The sequence below is a fragment of the Octodon degus genome, unplaced genomic scaffold, assembly GCF_000260255.1.
Source record: "Octodon degus isolate 3935 unplaced genomic scaffold, OctDeg1.0 scaffold00007, whole genome shotgun sequence".
NCBI classification, from domain to species: Eukaryota; Metazoa; Chordata; class Mammalia; order Rodentia; family Octodontidae; genus Octodon; species Octodon degus.
Window position 1 is genome coordinate 15024992 of NW_004524583.1, and position 8212 is coordinate 15033203.

The 8212-nt window shown below is 42.9% G+C and overlaps 1 protein-coding gene across 5 annotated transcripts in view; it reads right to left on the reverse strand.

Annotated features, from left to right (window-relative positions):
• Window positions 1-3878, reverse strand: part of Fam71d (family with sequence similarity 71 member D) — a 59953-nt gene extending 56075 nt beyond the window's left edge. For all 5 annotated transcript variants that reach the window (XM_023701836.1, XM_023701830.1, XM_023701833.1 and 2 more), the window contains exon 1: window positions 3766-3878. The gene's annotated coding sequence lies outside the window, so the exon portion shown is untranslated. The remainder of the gene's footprint in view (window positions 1-3765) is intronic.
• Window positions 3879-8212: the final 4334 nt, after the last annotated feature.

Sequence of the window (8212 nt, forward strand, 5' to 3'; positions counted from 1 at the left end):
TTAGGGAAGAGTCTACAGGGTGTTCAGGGTTTCACCACTAGATTCTACTCGTAGTGATCCGCCTGTTTACAGCCTCCCAAGAGCTGGGATTACAGGCGTACACCACCATGCCCAGTCTTAATTGCAGTCTCAGCATACCCCAGGGGCAGGGCCAGCATGGCAGGTCCAGGGGTTGAACCCTGGGCCCCTGCGCCTGCTTGCAGGCACTTTAATATGCTGAGCTATTTGGCTGGCCCACAAATATATTTTTCACTTAATTATTTATTATATATTAATATTTTCTCAGAACATGGACTATCATTTTAAGCAGTAGTTACCAGTCACAGTGTGGAGCTATTTGGAACATCATAACTGTGCCTAAGATATGCCAAAATTAATTGCACCTTGTGATTCAATTGATGGTTGAAAAATTATTTTCTTTTAAAAAGAAGTGGCTAGGTTCAGGTTCTGGATCTGTTGTATTTGGCTTTGCTTTTTGGGGGATGTGGTGGGGAATAAGTTAGCACAGTCCCCCTGCCCCCAGTAAGTAGAACTTTCTACTCTTAGTAATACTGGTAGTTCAGAATGGTTTTATTGTGTATGGACTAGAATGTTGCGGAGTTTTGTTTTCTTAATATCTATCTATCATCTATTTATCTATCATCTGAACAACTAAGTTGAAGACAACTCGATGCCATACAACAACTACCGTTGAATTTATATTATTTTGTTTAATGAAATTCTGTATCATTCCTAATTTTTTTTTTTTTTAACCAGGAATCAAACTTGGGAGCACGCGCTCTAATTCTGGCCCTCTTTTTTTTATTGCTATTTTATAATCTCTTCTAAAAATATCTATCTGTCATCTATCTATCCTGACAAGTTCTTGCTATGTAGCCCAAGCTGGCCTCAAACTCCTGCCCATCTTTTTGCCTCAGCCTCTCTAGTGTTGGGACTACAGGCATGAGACACCATGACTGGCTAATACTTTTATTTTTAAATCTTTTTTTTTTTTTTTTTTATAATGGGCTTTCTGCCCAGGCTGCTCTCAAACTCCTGGGCTCAAGTGATCTCCAGTTTCAGCCTCCTGAGCACTGGGAGAACAGGTGCACATCACTGTGACTGACTTCGATCTGTTTTTAAAACAGCTTTATTGAGAAATAACTTACGTACCGTCCAGTTCACCTGCTGAAAGACTGCACACTTCAGTGGCTTTGTAGCCATCAGAATCATGGAACTTAGAACGCTTTTATCCTTATCTATGGATACTCCTGCAATAAGGATAAACGAAAAACATGAGCAGTGCGTTGTCTCCCTTGTGTCACCTGGAGGTCCTTGTGTGTCAGAGGCGACGATGGCACTGCAGACTTTAGTAATGAAGTGTTAGAGAGATGCTGCCGGTGAGACTTGCAACATGGTTACTTAAACCACTAATAAGCTGAATATTTGTAGATTTATATAAATATTTTAAATAGTAAGTATCTTGTGCAAACTCTTTAGGAAAGCTCACAGTATCATTTTTCATTAATATATGTGCACTAGAGGTCTAGAATACAACATTTGTAAATAAAGAATAAATTTCAGGATTAAAAGAGATTAGTTAATTGTGTTAAGGGTTGATTCATGTATATTTAATTGAATTACAACACTTATGGGTTCAGTGAAGGCGTGATCTAAGCAGAGAAACACAGCCCGGCTTCCACTGGCCCTTTGGCGACACAGAAGTGGCTTCATTTCCCTGATGCACAGTCTTTTATTATAATTTGTTGATCCGGGGTTTTGCACTAACCTTCCCAGTCCTCTTTTAGATTCTTCCAGTACACATGTATGTCTTTTCAGGCATCCCATGCCCCCTGCACTAAATCAGGTAAGCAAGAGGCAGGGCACGCAGTGTAGGTGAGGGCTGGACTGTGCGGCAGGCAAGGGCACCACGAAGCCTTAAGCCTTTTGCAGAGGAGCCCAATCCTTCCCTACCACTAGCACATACTTTACAGTCTTTGCCTTTCTGGGGGAGGGGTACCTGGAACCCAGGGCCTTTGCACGAAGCTGCCTTCTGAGTTCTTTTTTGGAAGCAGGGTTTCACTAAGTAGCTAAATTGCCCAGCCTGGGCTTGAATTTACCATCCTCCTACTTCAGTCTGCCAGAGTTCTGGGCCTGCAGGCGTGTACCTCTGGGCCTGGCTACTATTACCTTTAATTTAGTGCTTTTCTCCTCCCACAATCATTTTTCTGTTTTTTTTTTTTTTCCCAGTTCCAATGGAACGCACATTACTGTAACAGGCAGTTATATCTGGCTGTACTTTCTGCAAAATTACAGTTATAATTTTCATCTGAAAAAACATTGTTGGTTACTTTTACTAAAAAGAAAAAGTATCAAGTCTATATCTCTATCAAATCTTTTTACAGACCAGAAATCATTGCTAGGCATACAGCTGGGAAATCAAGCTCGCGGAAGCGACCCAGGCGTAACTGTCAGGAGAAGAGCTAATGTACCCCTCCCTCAACTGTCCATACCGTCGCGGGACTTCCTCAGCTTGTCACTGTTTCACAGACGACCCAGTACCGTTGGATGCTGGCTACGTTCATGCTGCGTTGCTGGTAAGGTGTCTTTATTTGTCCAGGAATAAATGCAATTGTTTGGAATTTTTTGGAAATGTGACAACTTGAATGGTAATGAAAATTGGGAAGAGCAAGAAGCAGTAACCCGAGGAGCCAGCATAAGGGTATTTTGACTGGGTTTTCCAGCTGCTTGATTCAGAAGGATGTTTCTACACCCAAAATGTTTTCTGAAATTTTGCTACTTAGAGTTCGCATGGGGTCTTTTCAAACTTATGGATAAATTGAAAGAATTTTATAGTGAATACCTATCCACCTCCCACCTAGATTCTCATTAGGTCTTTTTCTTCTTATTGTACTATTCCTTGTCTATAATTACTTGATAGGTCTTAAATGATGTTGTTTCTCTGTCACTCAATAAAGCTATTTTCTGTAATTCTTGGTGCTTGAGGTTAATTCTTCACGGCACGTTGCAGCATAGATATTACACAGATTTTCTTCGAGATTCTGAACACACTGATAAATACATTTTAAGACAGGTCTGCCATGATTGCAGGCAGGAATTCTGCCTACATTTTTTCGGTCTGACTGTTGTGGCCACCTTTCTCTTCACAATGGCACTTCCCTCCAAGCCTTCTAGCTTTGACCAGCAGGCCCTGTGTTCTCGATCTTTTCTCCCACTTGGGTAATTACAAACTGTGGGGTCAAAAGCCAGGTGTTAGCACATGCTTATAATCCCAGCACTTTGGGAGGCTGTAGGAGGATCATAAATTCCAACCCAACCTAGGTAACTTTGTAAGAACTATGTCTCAAAATAAAAACAGGGCTGGGGATATATCTAAGTGCAAAGGTCCTGGGTTCAAATCCCAGTATGAAAAAAAAATATGTACTTCTAAAATTCTGTTACTAATGGAAGAAAATTGGTGTCACTGTTTAAAAAATAAAAATTTAAAAGGAATCCCCAAAGTGTGCTTTTATTTAAAACAATTTGAGTTTTGAGATCACATCTAAGAAAAAGAAATTCAGCCACCAAGTTTTAGAACATCGCAGAGTTTCCTGATTGTTCTGGTTGAAGTAGATGAAACGAGAAGGAAAAGAGAAGGGTGGAGAGACAGCAGACATTGCCCTTATGGGTGCAGTGCTAAGGTGAGCATGCAACATTCAACTGTCCAGTCCCTTTTCCCTAGGCTCCCATTCAGGCTCAGTAACCAGGCACCACGCAGACACTTACACAGAAGTGAGGCTGAAATAGGTCCCTGGAAATCTCCTGGGTGTCAACCAGGACAATGATCTCCAAAGAGCACGTTTCTACTCTTCTCACATGTCCTTAGCAGAAGGATTTCATGTCCCCTGGCAGGCAACTAACCCCTTGGTAAAAGTACAGGCTAGGCTGCTCCAGGCATTGTTCTGTTGCTGCTGCATCATAATGTGTTGACATAGGTAGGCTCCCAAGTAAGAGGGTACACAGGGCAGGAACAGCCCAGAGGGTTCCACCCCTGAGATGACTGCGGGCAGCACTGCTGGAGCCCAGACAGCTCATGGGAGGTTCTGCTGGCCGGTGAAGAGTTTTGGGTCTCCTGGGGGAGAAAAGTCCATGTGGCAATAATACGATTCTGGAACAGATGCGATGTGTGAAGGTTGGAAGCACCTTACGTCATTCATCATTCAGGTGAGCATGCAACATTCAATCTCCCTGTGTCTTAATTTTCAGAGACATCGCTGAAGAAAAGCTCCAAGAGAGCATTTTTAGTGGGCAACTCTGCTTACAACCAGGCTTGCTGGTTCTGATTCTTTCATCTTTGAATCCCCAGAATCTACTGGGTTCTGGACACATGCTAAGTGGACATTCCAGAAAGGTTGCCTGGGCAAATTAACACACGGCATTCATTTCCTGAAAGTGTGCTCTCGCGAGAATGTGATTAGGTTATCTGTCCTCACCTTTCTGTGTTTAGGAGATTCCCCATCTCCCACCATCCTTCACTCTTATGTTTTAATCACATGACAGATGCCCACCTGTCTAGCCACTTCACTCCCTGCTTATGAAGATGGACTCACACAAGGAGACACTGGCTGACCACTGCCCTTGGGGAGACACTAGCTTTGTGAAGTCACTTCACTTGGGTCACCACTTGTTATATTTGAGTGCAAGGCCCAGACATTATTTCAGTTTCTTTGAACCCTCATGAACTACTCATCTGACAATCTTTGCACAAGAACTACAACTGCCACTTGGGAGCTGGTGTGGATGTCAGGAGCTGAGAGCAGGCATTCCCCCGGGATACATATCAGGATTCTTTTCTAGAAGCAGAGTCCAGGGCCTGAGAGGTAGCACCAGCCTTAAATGGCACAGGCTGTGAGAGCTCAACACATACAAAGGGCTCAGTCTGCAGACAAAGGCAGCCTCTCCCTGTGGAGGCCAGAGGGTGTCCTGGGTACCGGTACCTTATGCTGAGTTTGACCATCTTTCCAATGGACAAACTCTTCCCCCAGTCCTACATCAAGGATGTTGGCTAGGTTTCTAGTCATTGATTTCTTCATTCAGCATACTTATTGCATAATTTCCACCTGCCAGGTCCTGCTTTTCCTGCTCCAGGGACAGGAAACATTTTTGCCTAAATCTGGCTGCTTTCCTTCAGCCTTGATGGTAATATTTCTGAAGAATCTTAATTAAATCCTTTGGTATTACTTCATACTGATATATTAAAAAGTACAGATATCAAAAGAGGGAAATAAGAAGTATAGTGTCTTTTAAATATTTGCCTTTAAAATATTAATGCTCTATTTAACAGTGAAAAAACATAAAACTATGTGACTTCATTTACCATTTGGCTGTGAATGCACTGGAAACGTTTATTGGTGTGAGGCTCATGACCAAGCCACCCCCTGTCTTTGCAGCTCAGGAGTTGGGCCTGCCAGTTCCAAGCTTGGGACATGAAGGTTCGCTCCATGTCCCATCGCTGGCTTCTGACGAGTGCTGCACAAGGTCAGATCTGTGCGTCAGCTGAGCAATGAGTTCCCATTATCCACCCTGCACTGTAAAGAGGAACAGCCTCTGAGCTCAGTGAACTTCCCTGTGAGTTGGGGAGGAAGCCATAAAGAGGCCTACAGTGAACTCTGGAAGGAGTGAACTCTGGGAGCAAACCATAGAGAGGCATACAGTGAACTTTGTCCCATTGGGGGAGTTGAGGAAGGCTGGCTGGAGAAGATAACACTTACACTGGATTTATTTATTTATTTATTATTTATTGTGATGCTGCCTGAGCAGGCTCTACCACTGAGCCCCCTTCCTAGGCTTCAGGCTAAATCTTGCAGGATTAGTCAGCTTAAAGACACAGCGGCATCATATCACAGGCTGGGAGGGAGCAACTACTAATGGTTTGCTCTTTTACAAAATGGGAAGGGAGAGAATGGAGTTGGGGAATGAGGGCCTGGATTGGAGGGGCTTTGAATGATCTAACTGGGTACCTCACCTCAGCTGTGCAGAGAGGGCTTCTAGTAGGGTTATGCAAGTTGGCCTATGTTTCAGGTTGATCATGCTGGGTACTGTGTAAAGGAAAGATTTGGGGAGAACAGTGCTGGAGACAAGACCAAGGTAGTGACAGCAAAGAATGGTAGGCAGGCGGTTAATTTAGAACGATGAGCAGAGGCAGGATTTGGTGAGTCACAGCATGTGGGGAGTCAGAAAGATGACTCAGACTTTCTGGTTGAAGAAACTGGATAAATGATGCCAGTAAGTGGGAAATAAAATACAGAGGAACAGGTGTAGGAGGCAGAGGGCGAGTTGTTTTGTCTGCAGGAACCCCTGGGTAGCATGGTGCCTTTCACTGGGTTTTTAGTAAATAACTGACTTCTTTCTTAAAGTGTCACTGGCCTCTTAGTGCCCTGACACTCAAGGTGTAGCATATACTCGTACATTCGCACTTAGCCTGTCTTCCGGTGAACACAGGCTGATTAGTCTATCTCCAGCTATGTTCCCGCCCACTGCGCCGCCCTCTCCTAATCTTTTTCTTTGAAGATATTGCACTGTTCAGGTCCTTAGCTGTCTGAGATCATTTCCCAACTCTTCATACGCTGGGCTTGTTTTTATTTTTCAGAATTCTGCTCAAATGTCACCTGTCTGGAGAGCTCTTTCTCAGTCACTTGATCAATGAGGATCTCTCGGCTCCCACCCCCTGCTGCAGAGGTGGCGTGGTGGTGCTGAGGCTGCCACCGCATTGCTTTCTCCAGCTGGCCTTCTGTTACGTTCAGCCATAGGTTGTATTAGACCAGACTAGATGGGGCTTGGGACGCAGCAGCTGGGGAGTAGGGACTCCTGCTTCTTCCTGTCGCTTTGCTGTTTCTGTCAGTGTCAACTGGCAACAGCAAATGGCAAAAACCTGCAAAAAATTTTTTAAGTCTCAAAATCAGCAGCTGAGCAGAGCTGTCTTGAGCCCTATCTCGAAACTGTCTGGTCTGAGATCCTGAGCCAATCACCTAATCCCTTCCTCCCAACCCCTCCCTAGTCGTGGCAATTGCTTCCTCTAGTTATTGTCCCTATTATCTCAGTTTCTCCTTGTGCTTTTCCAGGCCTCCAAGATCTGTTTAACTTATTCCTAAATTTAAAATCTCTTTGGAAACAATTAACATGATTTTTGTCTTCGAGAAAAGGTCTAGACCATGCCATGACTGATTCTGATCAAGATTTTCACTGTCTAATGTTACTGCTGGCTTTGTATAGAATTTTCTTAGTCTGTGGTTAAAATGCATATATATATATATGCATTTATATCAGAAAATTGGATATCAGAAAATTCTTTACATTCATCATTATATTTTCAGTGCCTACCATGGAGCCGGACGTACTGTAAGAACTTATTATTTATTTTTTATGTATTTGGTACAGGGCCTACAGGGTGTTCAGAGTCTCACTACGTAGATCAGACTCATAGTGATCCTCTTGTTTTCAGCCTCCCAAGCACTGGGATTACAGGCACATGCCACCATGCCCAGTTTCAATTGCCAGGGCCAGCATGGCATGCCAGGGATTGAACCCTGGCTGCCGCACTCTGTCGAAGCAGGCTCTTTAGTCCACTGAGCTATCTGACCAGCCCTAGAACTTGTAATTTAAATACATTATTACAAAAGACCACACAAGAAATGTTGGTATTTGCATATGGGAAAAACAAACAAGCAAACAAACAATTAGAATCATCAATTCTTTAACGTTTTGTTTTTAGGCCAAGTTATCAATAAACTCCCTAAGAATATAATTGTCTCAGAGAGTCAAGTGTACTACTTAAAGGTATGCTAAAATATAATGCATTACTTAATGCAGGGCCATCATCAGGACAGCAAAATACAGTTTATTTGCTTTGAATTTGGTGCTTACATAAACCACACTATTAGTGGAATGATAAAGACTTACCTTGTTAGGGTCTTGTGGAGGTCAGGAGTGGATGGCCGGCTAGATCTGCACAGTTCTGTTTCTTAGCAAATTATTTAAAAAGTAAAAGTAATAAAAGGTCAACTTGCTAGAACATACATCATTCAATAACGTTTATTTTGTTACGATAATCTGCTTATATTCTTCTTCATTGTATAATATGGTTTGAAACAAAACACAGAGCCTCAAAATCTGATTGATTTTCACACAGTTCTAAGAATCCAAAGACAACTTCTTCTTCTTCTTCTTCTTCTTC